Here is a 23910-nt window from a genome sequence, read left to right as displayed (position 1 = left end):
AATGCTCAAACGACTCAGAAATCTACCAAAGAAGTTATTCGAGAATGCGTGGGATGCAAAGGAAGCTGCACAACTCTTGCGCAGTGTGAACGCTTCAAGGAACTTGGATGTGACTCTAGATGGGCGGTAATAAGGGAGTTCAAGATATGTCGAAAGTGTCTGAGACAACATAACGGACCCTGTAAGCAGCGAAAAGAGTGCGGAACGGACGGCTGTTCATTCCTGCATCACCCTCTACTACATAGCGACAGGAAGCAGTCGACGGGTTCAAACCCTATGTCAGCAGCAACGCCCGCGCAGTCCCAGAGCAATCCGACAACCAATACAAGTCCGACCTGCAACGTACATCAAGCACAGTCTGAAATCTTGTTTAGAATCGTCCCGGTTCTCCTTCATGGCCCATCGAAGACGCTGAAAACATATGCTTTCGTAGACGACGGGTCTGAACTCACGTTGATGGAGCAAGAATTGGCTAACGAGCTTGGAGTACAGGGGCCGAAAAAGTCTCTATGCTTGCGATGGACTGGAGGAACCAATCGAACGGAAGGTCTCTCTCAAGTAGTAAGCCTCCAGGTTTCAAGCATTACTAATCCCACCAACAAATTCGAGCTTTCAGCTGTACATACTGTCGGAAATCTGCAGCTTCGACCGCAAACACTTCTGGTTCCCGAAATGCAGAAAAAATATCGCCATCTTGACGGTTTGCCACTAGAGTCGTATCAAGAAGTAAGCCCTCGTCTCCTCATAGGTTTGGACAATGCCAGTTTGGGAAATGTGATGAAATGTCGCGAAGGAAAGCTAAACGAGCCCATAGCGATCAAGACGCGACTTGGATGGACAATATATGGAAGCTGCTCCAGGGATACAAACGCATCTGCTCAGATCAATCATCACAGCGTAGAACTTCGCCAGTGTGACTGTAAATCGGACGAGGATCTGCACGATACCATGAAGCAGTATTTCTCGTTAGAAAGCTTAGGAATCAGCAAGCCGAACCAACTATTGCTTTCCAATGAAGACCGCAGGGCAAATGATTTGCTGGAAACATTGACCAGACGTACTAACGGACGATATGAATCGGGCCTTCTATGGCGATACGATAACGTCCGACTCCCAGACAGTAGACCTATGGCCCTAAGACGTTGGGAGTGCCTAGACCGTCGTATGCAAAAGGATCGTCAACTTGCTCAGGCTCTAACCGAGAAAGTAAACGACTACTTAGCCAAGGGTTACATCAGGAAACTTTCTACAGAAGAACTTGAGACACGCCACGCCCGAATCTGGTATCTTCCGATGTTTCCCGTTGTAAATCCTAACAAGCCGGGCAAGACAAGGCTTGTCTGGGATGCTGCAGCTACTTCTCATGGAGTTTCTCTAAATTCCGTCCTCTTGAAAGGACCCGACCAGTTAACTTCTCTTCTATCTGTTTTGATTCGGTTTCGTGAGTTTCGGGTGGCAGTCTCAGGAGACATCCGCGAGATGTACCACCAAGTCCAAATAAGGCCAGCAGATCAGCACTGTCAACGTTTCCTTTGGAAAGAGAACGAGACTGATTCATCTCCGAGTACCTACGTTATGCAAGTAATGTCTTTCGGGGCGTGTTGTTCGCCCAGTGTCGCTCAGTACGTCAAAAACACCCATGCAATGAAATATGAGCACAACTACCCCGAAGCAGTCCACGCCATCATTCACCAGCACTATGTTGATGATATGCTGATCAGCGCTGAAACGGAGGATAAGGCGATACAACTAGCGGATGAAGTGAAAAAGATCCACGAATCCGGAGGCTTCGAGATGCGAAATTGGGTCTCGAACTCAACGACGGTTGTTGCAGCGCTAGAAGGAGAGGGGGCTAAGGAGAAAAGCATGAGCATTGGGGAGGCCAATACCAATGAAAAGGTTCTTGGAATGTGGTGGGATACTTCGTCGGATTGCTTCATGTTCAAACTGTCCGCCCGCCACGATGCTACGCTGTTGTCGGGCTGCAAAAGACCTACGAAACGCGAGGTTTTACGCACATTAATGATGGTGTTTGACCCACTCGGGTTAATCAGCCACTTCCTGATGTTTTTGCGAACACTTTTGCAAGAGATCTGGAGATCATCCGTCGACTGGGACGAACAAATTCACGACACTCATTTCGAAAAGTGGCTTTCATGGCTGCGAATTCTTCCTCAAGTGGCAAGTATCCGGATACCTAGATGTTACCGTTCCGTTACGTCCTTGGAAACAGGCGGAATAGTCCAAATGCATACATTTGTAGACGCCAGCGAAAATGGTTTCGCGGCAGCCGTATACCTGAGGTTCGAAGAAGGGAGTATTGTGGAGTGCTCACTGGCGGGAGCGAAAACCAGAGTTGCACCACTAAAATTTATATCGATACCACGTTCCGAACTACAAGCTGCAGTCATAGGAGTACGACTGGCGGACACTATACTTGGATCTCTCACTACCAAAGTTCAGAAGCGCTTTTTCTGGACTGATTCCAGAGACGTAATGTGTTGGCTTCATTCGGACCATCGACGGTATAGCCAGTATGTGGGAGTACGAATCAGCGAAATTCTGGACACAACAAATCTCGGTGATTGGCGTTGGGTACCAACGAAGCTAAATGTTGCGGACGAAGGGACTAAATGGAAGGGCACTCTAGACCTGACAAATTCTAGCCGGTGGTTTCGTGGACCCGAGTTTCTCTGGAAACCGGAAGAAGAATGGCCCGCATCATCACAGTCTGTTCAAGTCACCAACACAGAGCTTCGCCCTTACTTGAACCTTCATATTAAGACCCTCGAACCGATCGTTAATGTGGCTCGCTTCAGCAGGTGGTCTAGATTATTGAAAACTACAGCATACGTGTGCAGAGCTATCAAAAATTTGCAGCGAAGTATTCGGAAAACTTCTCGAACGACCGGACCACTCATTCGCGAAGAACTAGTCAGAGCCGAAAGCTATCTGTATCAGATAGCCCAAAGAAGCACATATGATGAAGAGATCTTGGCGATGTCTTCGAATCCATCAGGACAAATTTCCAAAAGTAGCCCTCTTTTCCGACTTTGTCCTTTCATGGATGAAAAAGGGGTTCTGCGGATCCGTGGACGAACAAATGCTTGCCAGTTTATAGATAGTAGCATCGTCAATCCTATCATTCTTCCTCGTGAGCACGGTATCACAAGACTTCTGGTATTTGACGTTCATCAGAAATTTCTGCACCAAAATCACGAGACAGCAATAAATGAATTGAAACAGCGCTATTACATTCCTCGAGTTAAAGCTGTCTACAAATCGGTACGCAAGAACTGCCAATTCTGCAAAAACGAACGAATTCGTCCCTGCGCGCCGCTGATGGGTGACTTACCATCTTGCCGCCTTGCTGTCTACAGCCGTCCATTCAGTCATATGGGGGTGGACTACTTCGGCCCCATGACGGTTTCCATTGGTCGCCGAACAGAGAAACGCTGGGGCGTCTTAGTCACTTGTCTTACTGTGCGTGCCGTCCATTTGGAAGTTGCGCACTCATTATCTGCCGACTCTTGTATTATGGCTCTTCGCAACGTAATCGCTAGGAGGGGTGTACCGGTCGCCATATACAGTGACCGTGGAACGAATTTTGTGGGGTCCAATACAGAACTGAAAGCCGCTCTCGAGGTGTTGGATCAAGAACAGCTCATAAAGGAATTCACCACAACGCACACGAAATGGAGTTTCATACCTCCTTTGTCTCCTCATATGGGCGGGGCATGGGAGAGATTAGTCCAAACTGTGAAACAGAATCTTGGCAGGCTGCGTTCGAATAGGAGGCTAACTGAAGAAACGTTGAGAAGCATGCTGATAGAAGTTGAGCAAATCGTAAATTCAAGGCCGCTGACCGATATTCCCCTTGACGACGATCAATCTCCTGTACTGACGCCGAACCATTTCATTATGGGGTCATCCAATGGACTACCGCCGTGGACCTGTTTCGATGATAACCCCGTATCATTGAAGGAAAACTGGCGCTTGTCCCAGATCATGGCAAACCAGTTTTGGAAACAGTGGCTCCATGACTATCTACCATCTTTAACTCGTAGAGCTAAATGGTTTACGGAAGTGAAGCCTATCGAGATCAACGACATCGTGGTAATTGTGGACGAACGTCTCCCTCGCAATTGCTGGCCAAAAGGACGAGTGATTGCTACTAAGGTAGCACAGGATGGCCAGGTCAGGGGAGCTACAGTACAGACGATTAGCGGAATATATGAACGACCTGCGGTTAAGCTCGCTGTACTAGACGTTGGCGTAAGAGGAAATGCTACTCAGATGGGTCTTCGGTGCATTAAAGGGGGGAGTGTTGGTCGCGCCACGTCTACCAGCAACCTTAATACACCCCTGACTGTACCAAGAGATAACGCTAGCCACACCGGTCGATCGATGGAGGATCGTCTGTCTAAGGACGGTCACAGTAGAGGTCATAACGAACAATAATGAACTGTACATGCATAAAACAAATGAAATTCAGTGAAATTGGTTGCTAAAAATTTGTTGCTCCTACTTAAAACTAGATTTAGTTCTACATACAATCTAATTTTCGTTATACTGTTTGCCTAAAGGGTAAAAGTGATAAACTATTAGCCTAGTGTGAATTGAACTTAATTTTCTACTATTTACAAATAGGAATTGAACTACGAGTTTGAGAATTCTATGCAGTTTATATTAGTGCTTTCTTAAATAATCTACGAGGTAAAAAGAGACTGGCACAACACAATGTAAAATTACTAATTATGACTAAATTTATTAAGGTTACTATACATTTATTGGAAAACTACAAACTACTGAATTGTTGGGTGATAGCGAGAAGTACTGAAGTAGGTATTAGGTACAGATCTTGTAACCTTAAACTAATGTCTTCTTCTTGTGCTGCAGGAATTTTGTAACTGGATTAATAAACTTCCATTTCACAAAATTGGGATTTTCGTCTTCTATCGCCAACAGCTTCGAAATCGCTTTTATAAGTTTTTATCTCAGCTTTTATTCAACTGCCACAAAATTAATTGAAAACAAATAAATGATCAAAAATCGCTCAACACCCCAAGTAACCATGGAGCATTATATAATTGCATATATAATGCAGCTGCATTGCCGTAAGCCTACCATTAAAGTAGTTTGAAAGTGGAAAAGGGCACTTTTACAGTTAAATTAAAGCAAAAAGGACGATAAAGCAATGTAGCAACTTATAAAGTAATATTAATGCAGCAGTACAATTTATAAAGTGATGTTAGTGCATTGATACATTTGTAACGTAGGGTTAATGCTTTATTGCTTGACAGCTCTTGAAATTTGTTGAATAAAAGCAATGTTGCATCAATGGGCCGTATGAATAAAATGTAGTAAAGTTGAGTTTACTACAATCTCAGTAGTAAACGCTATATGTGGAACACGAGTGGAATATGTTTGTGTCATTTTCCTTTCTACACCTTTCGAACATACTACAAACAACGCGTTGTTATGAATAAAGGTAGCATTTACTACAATGCTAGTGGTAGTTAGCTTAAGAGGTTGCTACTCATGCTTTGAGATTGCGAAATTGAATGGAATAATTTACTTTTGAGTAAAAATCATGGGAAAACGATATGAGTTTTGATATTTCGGAAGGTATTTTGAGTTTTGCTTAGGAGTTCTGAGGTGACGAAAACATTCGCCCCGCCAATTCTGAGATTCCGGTAAGATTACTGGCAGTAGCAATTTGTAATATCCGTGTGAACTCGGGCATTACGATAATCATGTTATTTTCTAGGAATTTTAGGATGTCAGTAGGAATTCAGATATTTATAATGTAATTCTGAATTTTACGTGTAAATTCTGACATCTCAGATTCTCAGATTTCCTTTGAAATTCCTGTAGGAACATTGGGATTCCGATAGGGATGTCGGATTTTTTATAATTCTGGAAGTTTAAATACCATTCTAGGAATATTGCGGAAATATTAGAAATCTGGTAAAAACTCTAGAATTGGGGTGGGAATGGGATTCCGGATATTAATCTCTTAGAATTCTGTGGACATCTTTCAGACGGTATTTCTGTAAGAATCTATGAGATTGCGGTGGGATTTCTGCGAATTATTGTGTGAATATTTGTAATTCTGAATACAATCTTTGTAATTATTGTAAAAACCTTTAAGATTCCGTTAATCTCCAGTTCCGTTGGAATTTCAAAGCAAAGCTTTAATATAAACCTTTTGAATGTCGGTAAATATTTTATAGATTTCAATGGGATTTTTTGTGAAATCGATAAGAATTTTAATAATTTCAAAGGGAACCCTGGATTTTTAGGAGAGATCCTCATTAAATTCTAACGACTACAATTCCCATTAAAATCTCTACATTCTAAGTTCTAGAAATTCCAAGGATACTATCAGAAACCCCACCAAAATAACGAGAATATCAAAGAAACACTTAGAACTTCCGGAATACAACATGCTGTTAAGAAAACACACGGGGAGCATCAAAATTCTACCTCTCTAAATTCTATTCTCAGTACAGCGGGGATTCGCTGGTTGGAACACGGCTGCCTTCCATCTAACGAATCCGACTCGTTAGTTGGAACGACTGACAGCTGCTGAAAATGCTTCACACTAACGCATCTGGAGAGCAAATCGTCACGAAACGCACATATACATACGCATTTGCTCTATATATGGAGACTTCAATGCGACGGTAATCAGACGTCAAAGTCAGTTTGACATTTTCTGTTGACATTTGAGTGCTTTTTAGTTGGCATATTTTCCAACCAGCGAACATCCAACCATCGAGTCATTCCATGTAGCGGACCCCCAACGAGTGAATCCCTACTGTATTGGTGCTAGAAAATATGTAATTCCTAATTTGATAGCTGTAGTCTAGAGTGTAGTGTAGAGATCTTGATCTTCATAGATGTTAAGCTAATATTAAAAAAAACATCAATCGCTGGCGTTGGCGAAGACCGAAAACCACTCAGAAAATTCTTTGATGTACCATCATCATAAAATCATAGACATAAAGAGAATACCAGACTAATCGCAAAATTACACTACAAATCTTGTCAAATTACAGCACCTTCATGATTTTGTGCAAATTGTCGCGTAATCGATTAGATTCCATGCATTTCCGCCATATGCATGATTGTATTAATTTTAAGCGTCACTTTGAATAGATTGTTCTTTACGTGCAGAATCACTCTGCACCCTGAATGGAAATTTCTTAACGTGCAGCTTCAGTCACTGCGCATGTTCGAAAGTAGTAAGTACTACATGTTCGAAAAGTTTTTTATTCATACCAAAAGTGTAGTAAACTTTGTGGATTTTGTTTTTGAGTAGATGCTACATGTAGTAAAGTTCAACGTTTTTTATTCATATCACCCAATGGTGTTGATATGCAGTAGAATACGTGCAATGTTATAATGCTTGTGGTTACTTTGGACTGTACTTCAAATGCAGTGTATACTTTTACCATGAATTAATAAATACTTTTAATAATTACCTGGATACTGGATTCAAACTCGAGTCCTTCCCATTGTCAGCGGTATACCTTGCCATCTGCTCCATCCTTGAATTCATATATCAGCCTTCCAGTGCCCAGTATAAGCCTCTTATAGCTGAATATTGACCATGCTTGAGCTACTATTCAACAATGTCTAATCAACACGTGCTATGCTGATCAACAACTGAACAAGCGCATTACCTCTGCTGCTGTTCAGTACTGATGCAAGCTGAATTCAGTCGGCTATTTATAGCACACAGTGAGAAAATTTATATCAATGCTGACCAAAAATAAATTTTATTTACAAAGCAAAAACAGTCTGAAATGATTAATCGAATTTCATTATATGTTTTAACTTGTTAAAACTTTGATTCAATTATTCGTCTAACTATACTAAAATTCATTTATTTCATATATTTTTTAGGTTAATATTTTAATTATTTGTCGTATTTTTTCTATCTATTAAGCATTATAGAAATATAAAATATGTTTCAATCATTTGTATGTTAAATGTGCTCTTTTCGTTTTTCAAAATAATCCTTTATCAGAAGACTGATTCAAAATATTTTCTAAACATAACCGAATAATTGTATTGAGAAAGCATCAGTCATGATTGTATCCAATATATTTTTATATATTAGTAAGTTAATGACGAATTCGCCAAGGGCGAAAAGCCACTCAAATAGAGATAAATAAAAATAATAATATTATTAAGGATTTTGCCCTCCAATAGACTCACACCTAAATAATTTTGTCCCACCAAAATATTCTCCCACCATGTTTGCCATATATTGGATGGCGTCGTAGCTAACAAAACCAACAAGTAACGCACATGAAACGCATTATGTTGGATTGTACATTGAATGCAAGGTGCGTGGTGCTTCTATGGAAGTGCCATATAAACTGACGTGTGAGTATTTATTTTTCCTCGTTGAAGATGTGTACGATAATCTATTCCTCAACTAAATGAACAATAGTAAGTTGAACATTGCAATACATTAGAAATACAACGCAATTTTGAGATTTTTTGTCCATTTTTAGAAAATTTGACTATGGTGTGGTATTTTTGTTAGGCTTGTTTGTTGCTGAACAATGTATTTCTTAATCGTTATTTTGACCTTCTTTGGATTAACTACTCGGGTTATATATCTATGTTAAATTAGGATTTTATCAAATACCTATTCAGCTTTTAATCACTGTCATGTTAAGCGTGGAAACAGCTGAAGTGCGAAGCAACCAAAACGTTCGTTCGTCTCCTGTACATCTGCTTACGCAAATATATTTGTTTGGTGGAATATTGGCTCTTCAACAAAAAGAAAAATGGCTTATTCAACTCATCAGTAAAACAATCTTGGCAAGTCGACAGAAATTTTTTGGAAAAGTTTAATAAGTGTTGATTCTACTATAATTCATTCCAATGAAAAATGTTGAACATTTACTTAAATTCGGATCTAAATATTGTGGCGCTGCATTCTTACGATGTTGATGAACACAGCGCACTATTCAAATATTAGTCGCGACACTTGGAAATTGAGAAGAAATATATTAAAAAAAAAATTTGTCCTTATTTCTGTCGGATCCATAATAGCATCTTCTCAGCTCTTTGAAGACCATTTTTTCAGCTGTCATCATTATTCAACAATAATTAAATATGTATGTTTATTTGTCACTCTGAACTGTTAGTTGGGTAATCATATTCATGTAATTATTGTGAAATTGTTATCTATACTTCGATTATTATTAAAAAATGTTATGGTTAGTATTTTTACGATATCAATAGTATCGCAGATGATGATCACTACGTTTGGAAAATTTGAATTACGATCTTTTTAATCCAATGTGATTCGAATTATACCCTCGTTGATCCATAGTCGCCTACATGTTTTAGATTTGGTTTGAAAAACATTTGAAAATAACATTAGAAAACACATAATATGTTTTGCTTGAATAAAAGCATACTCATATACTGTTATTCGCATTGGTTTTAAGTTTTACTAATCATGCTGGCTAATATTTTACGTAGAAGACACTGAAACTTTTGTACGATTTTTTGTTAATCAATTGTTCAATATTCTACTAAAATGATGGCTACAACCTATAGAAGCTTTTAATCAGTCAATTGTTAAACTTCTTCTGTGTTGTAGAACAAAAACTACTATATTTGCATTTTCGAAGGTTTATTCAGCTCTAACTCAAAACACAAACAGCTTTTTTATAAGCGGAAATTAATTTTATTCAATTAATGATTCAACTTAAAATTTGTATTAAACACGTAAGTATATTAAAAGCTACTAATTGTTCCTTGGGATTTACGGTTTTCTGTGCCATATGTGGCAAAAATATTGTCAATTAAATGATTGTGGTAATTTTTCTTCCAAAGTTATCACTAAAAAAATTGATTAGGATGCACTAATCCCTATTCTAGAAGAGCGCCATCTACGCATTTTAGCTTTGCGTTAGATCACCAATAGCCGTAGATGCCCTTTTACAGGCATATTCAACGTGGCTAGCAAAGCTGAGCTTGTCATCGATCATTACCCCAAGATGCCTAAGGAATCGCTTGGACTCTATGGTGCAATCACCTACCGAGATAAGCGCCCGGAATCCTAACATGTGAGCACGGAATAGCAACCAGGCTTGATCAAGGTATCATTATAAAAACCTTGGGCTTGATAAAGGAAAAGCAATATTTTGGTTCCGTGCACCCATTACAGTCGTTATCCGAATAAAAATGTTCAACTACCCTGCGCATTTTCACCCTTTTTTGTTTTGCTACATTCCTTCTTCTTCCTCCCCTCCGAAAGCCATCTCTTTCTTTCTAAGTTCCTCTGTCTTTCTTCCTCTCACGCAAATTTACCTAAACGTTCTCTTGAAAACAATCCATCTCTCTTCGTCTAGCTCACGGAAAACCGCAAACAAAATCAACAGCTTCCAAACCCGACTCGACGACGAAAAGTCGCGTTTTCGGTCGCGCATCATTTTCCTCCTCTCATTCGTGTCCGAGCTGACAAACGTGATAGTCGAGCAAAAATTTCGTGATCGAAGTGCGCGAAGGAACTTTTAATCTGTGCCGCGAGGCTCTGGAAAAGGTGAATTTTTGGCTTTGAAAAGTGTGAATTTTGACCTTTGAGTGTGAACGGTTTGTGGGGGACACTTTCGTGATTGCCTTCATCTTGAAAGTGTAAAGTTATGGGGTGGATTCTGGACGTTTTTTTGGCGAAGAAAACTTGGTGCATGGTTCTGGGATTTAAAAAGTCGCGTGTTTTTTCTGAAGAGAAAAAGAATCGGGGGTGACTGTGTGCGAGAGATTGATAACGATCTCCGATTTGTTTACAAGTGCTTATCAGTACAAGCGTCAAAATTTGACCATCAGATTCTCTCTAATGGAGGCGATCTCAACCCGAAAGAGGTTATTACGTGGTCGTCGCCATCGTTGCGGTTCTGGGCCTGACCCGAGTGGGGAAAAAATGTGAACAAGATCGCTCGCAGGCAGCAGAGCAGAAGCAGGAATCGCGTTTTTTCCGTCTCTTGCCACCGTCGTCATCATAATCATCGTCAGTGAGGCGGTAAAGATGTGTTGTCGTTCGATGACGGTGGCCACCAAACATCAGAGGCACTAGGGCCCGAAACGAAAGCGAACAGCAGCAGCAGCAGCACACACTTTGAACGCAGAGAGCGCTGTGAAGGAAAGGAACACGGCTCTGGCGGCATTGGCCAGAGGGGCACATGGGCAACGGAACTGTGTGTGTTGTGCGCGCCGTCGAGCGGTGCAGAGAGGCCTTGGCTTCCGTCATCATCATCATCATCGGACAGGGCTGGTAGCAAGTCGTTTTGGAGAGACTTGGTCACTATTGTAATAACTTTTCTTTTAATAGAAGGTCTTTAAATTATCTTTTTACACTACAATGGTTTCTAAATCTTTTAAAGGTGAGTTGATTTCACCTGCTTATATAAGAAAAGAACAAAAACGCTTTGAATATACTTAACCTAACTTAACCTAAACATATAACGCATTAATCGTGGCAATAAAAGATTGTAACGATTTTTGCCTGAAATTACTAATGATTTGATTTGATATTTGTTCCAATGTTTCAACATTGGATATACTTTGTAACTAATTGGTACTATACCAGGGAGGAAGTCTCAGAATCATTTTCAAAATTTTATTTTGAATTCTCTGCAGAGCTTTCTTCCTGGTATTACAACAGCTAGTCCATATTGGTACAGCATACAACATGGCTGGCCTGAAAATTTGGTTGAATATCAAAAGCTTGTTCTTAAGACAAAGTTTTGATTTTCTATTAATAAGGGGATAGAGACATTTTACATATTTATTACATTTGGCTTGAATGCCCTCAATGTGATTTTTGATAGTTAAATTTTTATCTAGCATGAGCCCTAGATACTTAACTTCATCTGACCAAATTATTGGAACACCTCTCATCGTGACAACATGTCTACTTGAAGATTTCAAATAAAGATCTTTTGGTTTATGTGGGAATATTATTAGTTGAGTTTTGGAAGCATTAGGAGAAATCTTCCATTTTTGCAAGTATGAAGAAAAAACATCCAAACTTTTTTTGCAATCGACTACAGATAGAGTGTCCATCCCGGAACATCCCGGGACAAAAAATCCCGGGATTTGGCAAATTTCGGGATCTATCCTTTCCCGGGATTTTATTTCTTACTAGTGGTCCCGGCAAACTTCGTCTTGCCACCAAGTAGGCTGTTGAAAAACGCTATGAATCGTCCCATACAAAATGACAGTTCCGTGCACTCTCGTTTTTTCAACTTTCCCGGTGAATATCCTGGGATTTTTATACACACAAAAACGTTGGAACCCTTGACGAACAAAACGGAGAAGGAATCATTCAAATCCGTTGACCCGTTCTTAAGCCATTTCGTGACATACAAACACCATTCCATTTTTATTTATATAGATATCCCGGGATTCCTGAAATGTACGTAGAATTTAATGAAAACCACTAAATTTCAATTAAAAACAATGACATTTTTCCTCAATATCAACCTTTTTGATAAAGTAGAAAAGCATAATGAAAAAGACAATAAACGAGTAATTATTTTCATGAAAAATTTTGTTTTACCAGGTTAAAAACATATATTCTTATTTGTCTAGTTGCAAAGTTTTAATTTTTTTTTCAATTTCTTTATTAGTATCATTCCAAACATTACATTCATTTCTTATATCTAGGTGTTCTGTGTTATTAGACAACACTATCATCCTAACTTGGTAAAACAAATTTAAGATTTTATTAACATTTTGTTAACAACATATTACATTTCATTTGCCGTTCAGTTTTTTTTTTACAGGTGAGTTGATTTCACCTGCTTATAAGAGAAAAAAAAACGTTTTTAATATACTTAACCTAACTTAACCTAAACATATAACGCATTAATCGTGGCAATAGAAGATTGTAACGATTTTTGCCTGAAATTATTTATTATTTTATTTGACATTTGTTCCAATGTTTCAACATTGGATATTCTATGTAACTCATTGGTACTATACCAGGGAGGAAGCCTCAGAATCATTTTCAAAATTTTATTTTGAGTTCTCTGCAGAGCTTTCTTCCTGGTATTACAACAGCTAGTCCATATTGGTACAGCATACAACATGGCTGGCCTGAAAATTTGTTTGAATATCAAAAGCAGAGGCGACTCGTAACCTCACTTTTTACCTGTTCTACGCATCTAAAAATGCCTTTTTCGGCAAATTGAGATCATAAAGCAAATAATGAATGATCGGAATCTTCCTTTCTAGCGTACCTTCACTTGATAGATGCAAATTGGTTGCGTAAAGTCAAGAATGTCTATTCGTGGAACAGGTAGATTTGAGGTTAGGGAATCGCCACTGATCAAAAGCTTGTTCTTAAGACAAAGTTTTGACTTTCTATTAATAAGGGGATAGAGACATTTTACATATTTATTACATTTGGCTTGAATGCCCTCAATGTGATTTTTGAAAGTTAAATTCTTATCTAGCATGAACCCTAGATACTTAACTTCATCTGACCAATTTATTGGAACCCCTCTCATCGTGACAACATGTCCTTCATCAAATAAAGATCTTTTGGTTTATGTGGGAATATTATTAGTTGAGTTTTGGAAGCATTAGGAAAAATCTTCCATTTTTGCAAGTATAAAGAAAAAATATCCAAGCTTTTTTGCAATCGACTACAGATGACACGCAGGCTTCGCCTTTTGGCGGAGAGGCCTGTGTCATCCGCAAACAAGGATTTTTGACATCCCTGAGGTAACTCAGGTAAGTCAGATGTGAAAATATTGTATAATATTGGTCATAAAATGCTGCCTTGGGGAACACCAGCTCTTACAGGAAGTCTTTCAGACCTGGAGTTCTGATAATTAACCTGAAGTGTACGATTTGACAGATAACTTTGAATTGTTTTAACAATGTATGTTGGAAAGTTAAAGTTTTTTTTTTAATTTTACGATCAAACCTTCATGCCAAACACTGTCGAATGCTTTTCCTTTGTCTAGAAGAGCAAGACCAGTAGAATAGCCTTCAGATTTGTTGGAACGGATCAAATTTGTTACATGTAAAAGATGATGAGTGGTCGCATGTCCATGGCGGAATCCGAACTGTTCATTGGCAAAAATTGAATTTTCGTTGATGTGGGCCATCATTCTGTTCAAAATAACTTTTTCAAAAAGTTTACTGATGGAGGAAAGCAAACTGATTGGACGATAGCTAGAAGCTTCTGGAGGTTTTTTGTCTGGTTTTAAAATTGGTACAACCTTAGCATTTTTCCATTTGTCAGGAAAATATGCTATTTGAAAACATTTGTTAAATATATCAACTAAGAATGATAAGCTACTTTCTGGAAGTTTTTGATGAGGATGTAGAAAATTCCATCATCGCCAGGAGCTTTCATATTTTTTAATTATATAAAAATACTTCTTCCAAATTAGTCTCTCAGGGATTTTCGAAAACGTTCTTTTGATTGAGAATATTTTCGAAGTCCTGAGTAACTTGATTTTCAATTGGACTAGAAGTCCAAAATTGAATTGTGCGCGCTTTCAAACTGCATAGCAAGTTTTTGAACTTTTTCGCAATTAGTTAGTAATATTTTGAATCAGGGAAATCAATGCCGGTATTGGCTTCTGAGGTTTTTTTTTTAAATTTTAGATAATTTCCAAAAGGGCTTAGAGCCAGGGTCGAATTGAAAAAATTCTATTTTTAAAATTTTTGTTTCTTAAGCGAAGTATGCACTTCAACAGAAAAGTAATCGCCTATCTCGATGCATGGAAACTTTCTTGCAAGAAATGCTCAAGAAAAGCATTTTTCTTTGATCGAAGTACGCAGTTGAAAAGAAATGTCAATTCAAATGGAGCTCACTGTAGGAAATTTCTTGACCATTTCTTGGGAAGAAATTTTTACTTTTCTTGGGCGGAACAGCATACTTAGCTTTAATTGTGAAAATCGTTTTTCAATTTCCTTCTGCAAATCCTGCCGTATAATTTTCATAGCAGGATCGCAAGTGCGTTGAAATAGCCTTCGCCTCACGTTTTTAAGACGGATCACGAGTTTAAGATCATCGTCTATAATCACTGATTCAAATTTTACTTCACATTTTGGACTTGCAATGCTCCTGGTTTCAACAATGGAATTTGTTAAACTTTCAAGAGCATTGTCAATATCAAGTTTTGTTTCAGGGTGTCTACTACCTGGGAAAACCTGGAAAACCTGGAATTATCAGGAAATTTTATTCAACCTGGAAAAAACCTTTAATTCTCAGGGAATTTCGGTCCGTCTGGATCAGCGAAACCTCCAGATTTTCCCGCAAGATGTTAATGTAGGAATCTGCCGTCATTATTCCGTCGATTTTCACGAGGCTTCTTACTCCACTCCATGAAAAACACCCCCAGACCATCACATTTCATCACATCACACCTCCATGCGTCACCGTTGCTTGGATGTGGCGCTCCTGAAGCTCGAGCTGTTTAACCGAAAGCGGCGGGCTCGTGTGTGGTGCAGAGCGCCACATCCAAGGAACGGTGAAGAATGGAGGAGGAAATGTGATGGTCTAGGGGTGTTTATCATGGGGTGGAGTAGGAAGCTTCGTGAAAATCGACGGAATAATGACGGCAGATTCCTACATTAACATCTTGCGGGAAAATCTGGAGGTTTCGCTGATCCAGACGGGCCTTGAAGAGAAATTCATATTTCTCTAGAACAACGACCCGAAGCATACTAAAAAGAAGACCAAGTCTTTCTTCTGGTCTTGTCGGATGAAACCGCTGGAATGGCCTCAACAAAGCCCAGACCTCAACCCCATCGAGAATTTGTGGGCGATTCTCGATGCCAGGGTTGACAAAACTGGTGCTACCAACAAAAATAATTATTTTGAAGCCTTGGAGCGCGCCTGGGAAGAACTAGATCCACAACACCTACAAAACCTGGTGAAAAGCATGCCGAAGAGCCTCCAGCAAGTCCTTAAGGCCAAAGGAGGACACATTAACTATTACATTGCTTTTTATTTTTCTTAAATCATCTTTTCTGGGGCCAAGAAGGAAGTGGGCTCTTTTTTTTGTCACTACTTTTTTTTCAATACAAATTGATTTTCTTTTTCTTTGAGTAAAATTCTTTTTTTTTATCAAAAGTTCGTAAGTGCAACTTTAAAAGAACATCAAAAATAAAATATCACAAAAGATTAAGGTGTGTTAACTTTAATTTGAACCGATTTGGTGAGAGAAATTCGAAAACTGGTAAGGTGGGCACTTTATTTTGCCTATCAGTGTAGATAGTTTTTTCAGGGATTCAGTCTGAATTGCATCGAAGAATATCTTCAAAACGTCTTGTACGACATTACTCAGAAATTGTAATTGTAGTTATCTTAGAGCAGCCGTAACGGTGCGCGACTAAACTAAATTACATAGCGCAGTATCATTACGCTGATCCGTACCGGGCGCTGCTAACCGGGGTAGCAAAATGACAGCGCTGCCTTCGGAAAGCATCGGGTGAGCAAATTTAGCAGCGCGATAGTTGCGCTGCTATTCGATTTGAATTCAAGCATACGGTGTGGGATATGAAATTCTGGTTGAAGTTTTGGAAATCTGATGCATGATGCGCATGAAGTAGAAATATCAAAATTTTGGGAATTCGGGTAAACCTTCAAGATTTTGATAAGAATACTAGGAATCTGATGCAATTATTGGAAATCCGATAGAAGTTTATGAAATATTCGAAAATCCTCGTAAGAATTTATCGATTTCGGAGTATTATGGGATTTTGGGATTCCGACTGGAATCCTTAGAATTCCGACTGGAATCCACGGGATTCCGCCTGGAATCCTCGGGATTTCGACTGGAATCCTCGGGATTCTGACTGGAATGGAAAGAGATTTTGATAAAAATACCGACTGGAATCCTTGGGATTCCGACTGGAAATTTTGGGATTCCTACTAGAATCCTTGGGATTCCGACTGGAGTCCTCCGAATTTCGACTGGAATCCTTGGAATTCCGACTGGAATCCTTAGAATTCCGACTAGAAACCTCCGAATTCCGACTGGAATCCTTGGGATTCCGACTGGAATTCTTGGGATTCCGACTAGAATCCTTGGGATTCCGACTGGAATCCTCCGAATTCCGACTGGAATCCTTTGAATTCCGACTGGAATCCTTATAATTCCGACTAGAAACCTCCGAATTCCGACTAGAATCCTTGGGATTCCGACTGGAATCTTTGGAAGTCCGACTGGAATCCTCGGGATTCCGGCTGGAATCCTTGGGATATCGTCTGGAATCCTTGGGATTTCGGCTGGAATCCTCGGGATTCCGACTGGAATTGGAAAGAGATTTTGATAAGAATACCGTCTGGAATCCTCCGAATTTCGACTGGAATCCTCGGGATTTCGACTGGAATCCTCGGGATTCTGACTGGAATGGAAAGAGATTTTGATAAAAATACCGACTGGAATCCTTGGGATTCCGACTGGAATTTTTGGGATTCCGACTAGAATCCTTGGGATTCCGACTGGAATCCTCCGAATTCCGACTGGAATCCTTGGAATTCCGACTGGAATCCTTAGAATTCCGACTAGAAACCTCCGAATTCCGACTGGAATCCTTGGGATTCCGACTGGAATTCTTGGGATTCCGACTAGAATCCTTGGGATTCCGACTGGAATCCTCCGAATTCCGACTGGAATCCTTTGAATTCCGACTGGAATCCTTATAATTCCGACTAGAAACCTCCGAATTCCGACTAGAATCCTTGGGATTCCGACTGGAATCTTTGGAAGTCCGACTGGAATCCTCGGGATTCCGGCTGGAATCCTTGGGATATCGTCTGGAATCCTTGGGATTTCGGCTGGAATCCTCGGGATTCCGACTGGAATTGGAAAGAGATTTTGATAAGAATACCGTCTGGAATCCTCCGAATTTCGACTGGAATCCTCCGAATTCCGACTGGAATCCTTGGGAATCCGACTGGAATCCTTGGAAGTCCGACTGATTCCAGTCCCAAGGATTCCAGTCAGATTCATAATAATTACGGTCAAATTTGCAATATTTCTTGTAGGATTTACAAGGATTCCGGTAGAATTGGCAAGGGTTCCAATCAAATTAGCATCCAGTTGGATTCATAAACAATCTCAAAAATTTCCGATGGAATTCTAATAATTCTGCACCAGAATAAAATAGATATTCCAGCAGAGTTACAAAAATTCCCAACCTGAATTGATCACCATTATTTTCACAACTCATATGTTAACCCAAAAAGCAACGACCGGTACGGTAACGAGTTACTAAATATGGTAGCCACCGGTGTGAGAATGAGTGACTAAACTAAAATGACAACTCTAGGGGTGATCATTTTAATCACCCAAATAGTCGCCCCCGTTAAAGATGCTCTTAGCAATTTATCAAAAAAAAAAAATAATCTAAGAATCATTTTATCAAAAATATAGGAGTTCTTTTAGAGATGCTTGTAGAAATTCATCAAGATATACTTAGAACTCGTACAAGTTTCAACAGAGGTTACTTTAGGATTTTCTTTCGAAATTCCTCGTAAATATTTTTTACAATTTTCTCCAAAACCATCTGAAAATTTTTCTTAACATTTGTCTGGAGATATTCCTGTATTTAAAAAGGTTTTCCTGAAGGAGTTTCGAATTATAGAAGGTGCTTTAATCGGAAATGTTGGAGGATGTCCTAGGGAAATCAATGGAATATTTTTGGCGAATTTGATGCTTTGTTGAATAATGTCTGAAACGATCTTTGTATGGAATCTTCGAAGTATTTTCTGTGAAAAATTCCATATTAAATTTTCGAAGGTATTTAAAACGATTTTTTTGTAAGAGTTACTTAGAAAGTTCGTGAAAAATCTCAAAACAAACTCCTGAAGAGATCTTCGAAATAAAATATGAATGAAACCAGTTAAACGAGCAGTAATACTTGTAATGTCCCAAAAAGGTCTTAGTAATAATCTTATAATAAACATCTGTTAAACTTAGGAATCTAACTTTCATGTCGTGGTTCCTGTTAGGTTTCTTTATACGATACGATACGATAAGTCGCTACCAGCACTGAGTTTTCCAAGATATCAATCGGTAAAAAACTTTCTTCAGAGATATATTCCGGGTACGTCGACGATGTTCATAAATCTTAATTTCAGTTTAAAAGAAGGCTATTTTTTTCCTTAAGTTCGAATGGACTGTTTTTTATCTGACTTTGGTGATTAACGGCATTTTCAGATCATTTGATATAAATCATTCGTGGAAATCAAGTAAAAATCACTAATATTTCCTTGCTTTTTCCTATGTTGCCTAAAAGTTAAGAATAAAACAGATAGTTTTTAGAAGGAAAAAACACTTTAAAATTTATCGTTACATTTTTTTTTTCAAAAATACCAATCTTTGAAAATATATTTTCTTTTTTTTTTTAATTGACTATACATCAATCATTTATGTATTTCGGAGAAATATTCAAACCTATTTTATGTATTTTGGAGAAATATCAGGGAATTTCATATCTGTAAACGAGTAGACACCCTGTGTTTGTAAAGAAATGTTAACATCAAGATCAGAGTCAATATTTGTTTCATATATATTCCAGTCGGCTCGAAAATAATTAAAAGTGGGGCTGATAGGATTGAGAATTGCTTCATGGGATATTTGAAATGTAACAGGGACATGAACAGAATCAAAATCAGCATGAGTAACTAATTGACTACAAAGATGACTAGAGTCGGTTAAGACCAAATCAATCGTAGATTGATTTCTAGAAGAGGAAAAACATGTAGAGCTATCAGGAAGGTATTGAATTGAGAAAAATCCTGAAAAGCACTCATCAAATAAAATCCTGCCGTTGGAATTACTTTGAGAATTATTCCATGACCGATGTTTGGTATTAAAGTCACCAATGACAATTTTTTTTGACTTATTTATTGCGAGTCAATTTTTGCAAGTCAGTTTGGAGCAAATTAACTTGCTGTCCAGAGCATTGAAAAGGCAAATAGGCAGCTATGAAAGTATATTTACCAAGCTGTGTTTCAACTGAAACACCTAAAGTTTCAAAAACTTTAGTTTCAAATGACGAAGAGAGTTGATGTTTTATACGCCTATGAATGATGATTGCAACTCCCCCACATGCCCCATCAAGTCGATCATTACGATAAACAAAAAAGTTAGGATCTTTTTTAAGTTTGGATCCAGGTTTTAATATATTTAAGTAATAACTGCTATATGCACGTTATTAGCTGTAAGAAAAGCGCATATACATGCATCAAATACATATACATCAGGTATCAGAAGGCCGGCTCCAAAAACACGTTCCCCACCAGTTGGGAGATTTGTGCCATCGCCATATTTGAGCCTATTTCATCATCTACCCGATGGGAGAGGAAAGGGAAGGGAAAGATGGGAGGAACTAGGAATGGGGTCCCTTGAAGAGGGAAGATCGCATGAGCGAAATGAGAGCATGTAGCTCCATACCACAATGGGTTCGAACAGCGCCCTAAAAAGGGCACTGCAAAACGCAGTAGCCTATAGCTCATTACCACAGCGGGTTAAGAATAACAGAATGTCCTGAAGATTCAGGCTTCTGAATTCAGCTTCACTCAATAAGTGTTTACCAAGTAATTGGAATCGTATTTGCGAAAAAACTGGACAGTTACATATCAGGTGATACGAAGTTCCATAATCGGAGTCACAACTATCACACACAAATGAGTCAGCACGCTGAATATTTGCCATGTGATAGTTGAGTCGGCAGTGGCCTGTCAACGCTCTGACCAAGAGACTGCAATTCTGCTTTGACAGATTTGTTAAATACTTCGCCACCCTTGGAGATGGCTCAGTAATGTACAATTTTGCTTGATGACACGACTCCAAACTATTCCAATATTGCTTGTGCTGAGTAGCCGCCCAAGAGTTTATCTGAAGCTTCACCCAGCACTTCGAAATTTGAATAGCCGGCTCAGGGCCAATGAAGTCGTGCGATGCTCCATCGCGAGCTAGCTCATCAGCCAATTCATTTCCAACGATGGAAGAATGGTCAAGGTTTGAACTGAATTGACTGAATTCAGTTCCTCAATTTGAGGTCGACATGCGATAACAAGGTTCGACCTTGAGTTGGCCGAAGCGAGAGCTTTTATAGCAGCCTGACTATCTGAACAGAAGTATAAGACTTTACCCATTACGCGCTGTTGAAGTGCTGATTGTACTCCACACATAAGAGCAAATATTTCCGCCTGAAAAACGGTGCAGTTTCTACCAAGTGAGTAAAACTGATTCAGCCTTAGGTCACGAGAATATACTCCTGCACCAGCTCTACCTTCAAGAAGGGAGCCATCAGTGTAACATACTACATTGTTTGATATTTTTCTTTCTAAATAGCCAGACGTCCACTCTTCCCGTGAAGGGAATTGTGTGGTAAATGTCCTGTAAGGAAAGTGACAAGCAATTGTGAGATCACTTGGAGCAAGGACAATTTTGTCCCAATTCACCAAAAGTGGAAACAACGAAGTGTGTGTAGATCTACGATTCACTGGATTTTTCTCCAGTAGATCCAGTACCCATAAACGGTAAGAGCAAGAAAGTGCTTCTTGTTTAAGATATATGTGTAGTGGCACAACGTCGAAAAGGGCCTCGAGCGCTGCTGTGGGAGTTGTAGAAAACGCACCAGACATTGCCATCAAGCACATCCTTTGGAGATGGCCCAATTTTGATTGGATTGTTCTCACTTCGCCCTTTTGCCACCACACAAGACATCCATATGCCAATATTGGTCGAACAACTGTTGTGTAAATCCATTTGATATATTTGGGTTTGAGGCCCCAAGTGTTACCAAAGGTTCGCCGGCATTGACCGAAGGCCATGCAAGCTTTTTTGACTCTGAAATCAATGTGAGGTGTCCATGAAAGTTTGGAATCTAGAATGACTCCGACATACTTTACTTGATCAGTCACATTAATCTCAGTGCCAAAAAGACGTAAAGGTCGAATTCCATCGCGGCTTCGTCTTTCCGTAAAAAGAACAATAGATGTTTTATTCGGGTTAACCGAAATGCCATATTGGCGACACAAACTCTCGACTACCTGAAGAGCACTTTGCATCAGGTCGAATAAGGTGCTTATGCACATAGCAGCTATCAGAGCTAGATAGTCGTCGGCAAATCCATAAGTTGGAAAACCGCAATTATTGAGTTGCCTCAATAGCGTATCTGCTACGAGATTCCACAAAAGTGGTGACAAGACTCCTCCTTGGGGGCATCCGCAAACACTCAATTTTCGAATCGCTACTTGACGCAATGTCGAGAAGAGATGTCGGTTTTTGAGCATTTGATGAATCCAATTGGTAATCATGGTAGGTAGCCCATGGTTTCGTGCGGCTTCCAATATGGCATCGAAAAACACGTTATCAAAGGCACCCTCAATATCCAAGAAAACACCCAAGCAGGATTGCTTCTGAGCGAATGCTTTTTCGATATCGTATACAACTTTGTGTAAAAGAGTCTCTGTGGACTTTCCAGATTGGTAAGCATGTTGGTTCACATGAAGAGGCATTTTTGCCAAATAAACATCTCGGATGTGATGATCGATAATGCGTTCCAGACATTTCAGAAGAAAAGAGGTCAGACTGATTGGTCTAAAACTCTTCGCTTCTTCATACGACGCACGTCCTCCTTTCGGGATAAACTTTACAGTAATATCACGCCAGGATCTGGGAATGTACCCGGTAGCAAAACTGCTTACAAGTAGCTTTTTCAAAACATGTTTGATAGACTCAAATCCCTTTTGGAGCAGAACAGGATAAATCCCATCCGCTCCTAGAGATTTGAAAGGAGCAAAACTATTAAGTGCCCATTGAATCGATTCAGTAGTTACGATACTGCGAGCCGAGGCCAGAGATTCGTAACTACATGAAAAGACATTTGATTCATCCGTAGATGCTATGTCCACACATTCGGGGAAGTGTGTGTTGAATAAACATTCTAAGACTTCTTCATCGGAAGAAGTAAAGTCACCATTAGGTAAGCGAATTTCGTTCACTTGGTAATCCTTTGATTTTGCAAGGATTTTGTTCAGCCGACTGACTTCACTCAAACTGGAAACATTTGTACAAAGGTTTTTCCAACCGGATCGTTCAGCTGAACGAAGAGCCTTCATGTAAGCCTTGCGAGCTGACTTGAACGACACTGATCCAGCTGAACGGTGTCTGTCCCAACTCCTTCTACATTGTTTCCTGAGTCTAGTCAGATCGGAATTCCACCATGGGGTCCGTCTTGTAATCTTTACAGACCGCAGAGGACATGCTTCTTCAAAAGCTTCCATAATGTAGGATGTTGTAATATCAACGGCATCATCCAGATCTCTTGGATTTTCAATGGACGGTGAATATCCATGAAATTTGGTCGCAACCAATTCAATATAGAGTTCCCAGTTTGTTGACCGGGGATTCCTAAAACGCAAAGTCTGCGCAGTTACATTTGAATGTTCAAAGAAGATGTAGCGATGATCAGATAATGATTCCTCATCTGATACATTATGCGCCTATGAATGATGATTGCAACTGCCCCATCAAGTCAATCATTACGATAAACAAAAAAGTTAGGATCTTTTTTAAGTTTGGATCCAGGTTTTAAATATGTTTATGTAATAACTGCTATATGCACGTTATTAGCTGTAAGAAAAGCGCATATAATGCATCAAATACATATACAAGCTTCAAAGTTCCTCTTTTCAAGCCACCCAGCCGCTACCAGCCCTGTCCATCATCATTGCGCGCCGTTGTCCTCGTCGTCATCATCATCATCATCATTGAAGCGGTAGAGGCGCTCTGTTCGGATGGTCGGTCGCGTTACGAGACCAGCAGCGGCAGCTTTAGCCTTCCCTTACCTTGTGCCTCGTTGTGCCGCGGCTTCTCTAGAGCTAGGCAG

At 39.5% G+C, this 23910-nt stretch overlaps 1 protein-coding gene across 4 annotated transcripts in view; it reads left to right on the top strand.

Annotated features, from left to right (window-relative positions):
• The first annotated feature begins 10441 nt into the window (after nt 1-10441).
• Nucleotides 10442-23910, top strand: part of LOC5580272 — a 76933-nt gene continuing 63464 nt past the window's right edge. For 2 of the 4 annotated variants that reach the window (XM_001662849.2, XM_021849194.1), the window contains exon 1: nt 10463-10579. The gene's annotated coding sequence lies outside the window, so the exon portion shown is untranslated. Of the gene's footprint in view, nt 10601-23910 lie in introns of all 4 variants that reach the window. The other 2 variants (XM_021849193.1, XM_021849196.1) reach the window with 2 other exon arrangements.

The sequence above is a fragment of the Aedes aegypti genome, chromosome 3 (assembly GCF_002204515.2).
Source record: "Aedes aegypti strain LVP_AGWG chromosome 3, AaegL5.0 Primary Assembly, whole genome shotgun sequence".
Classification (NCBI taxonomy): domain Eukaryota; kingdom Metazoa; phylum Arthropoda; class Insecta; order Diptera; family Culicidae; genus Aedes; species Aedes aegypti.
The sequence above is the reverse complement of the archived record's forward strand: the minus strand, read 5'-3'. Positions and strand labels throughout refer to the sequence as shown.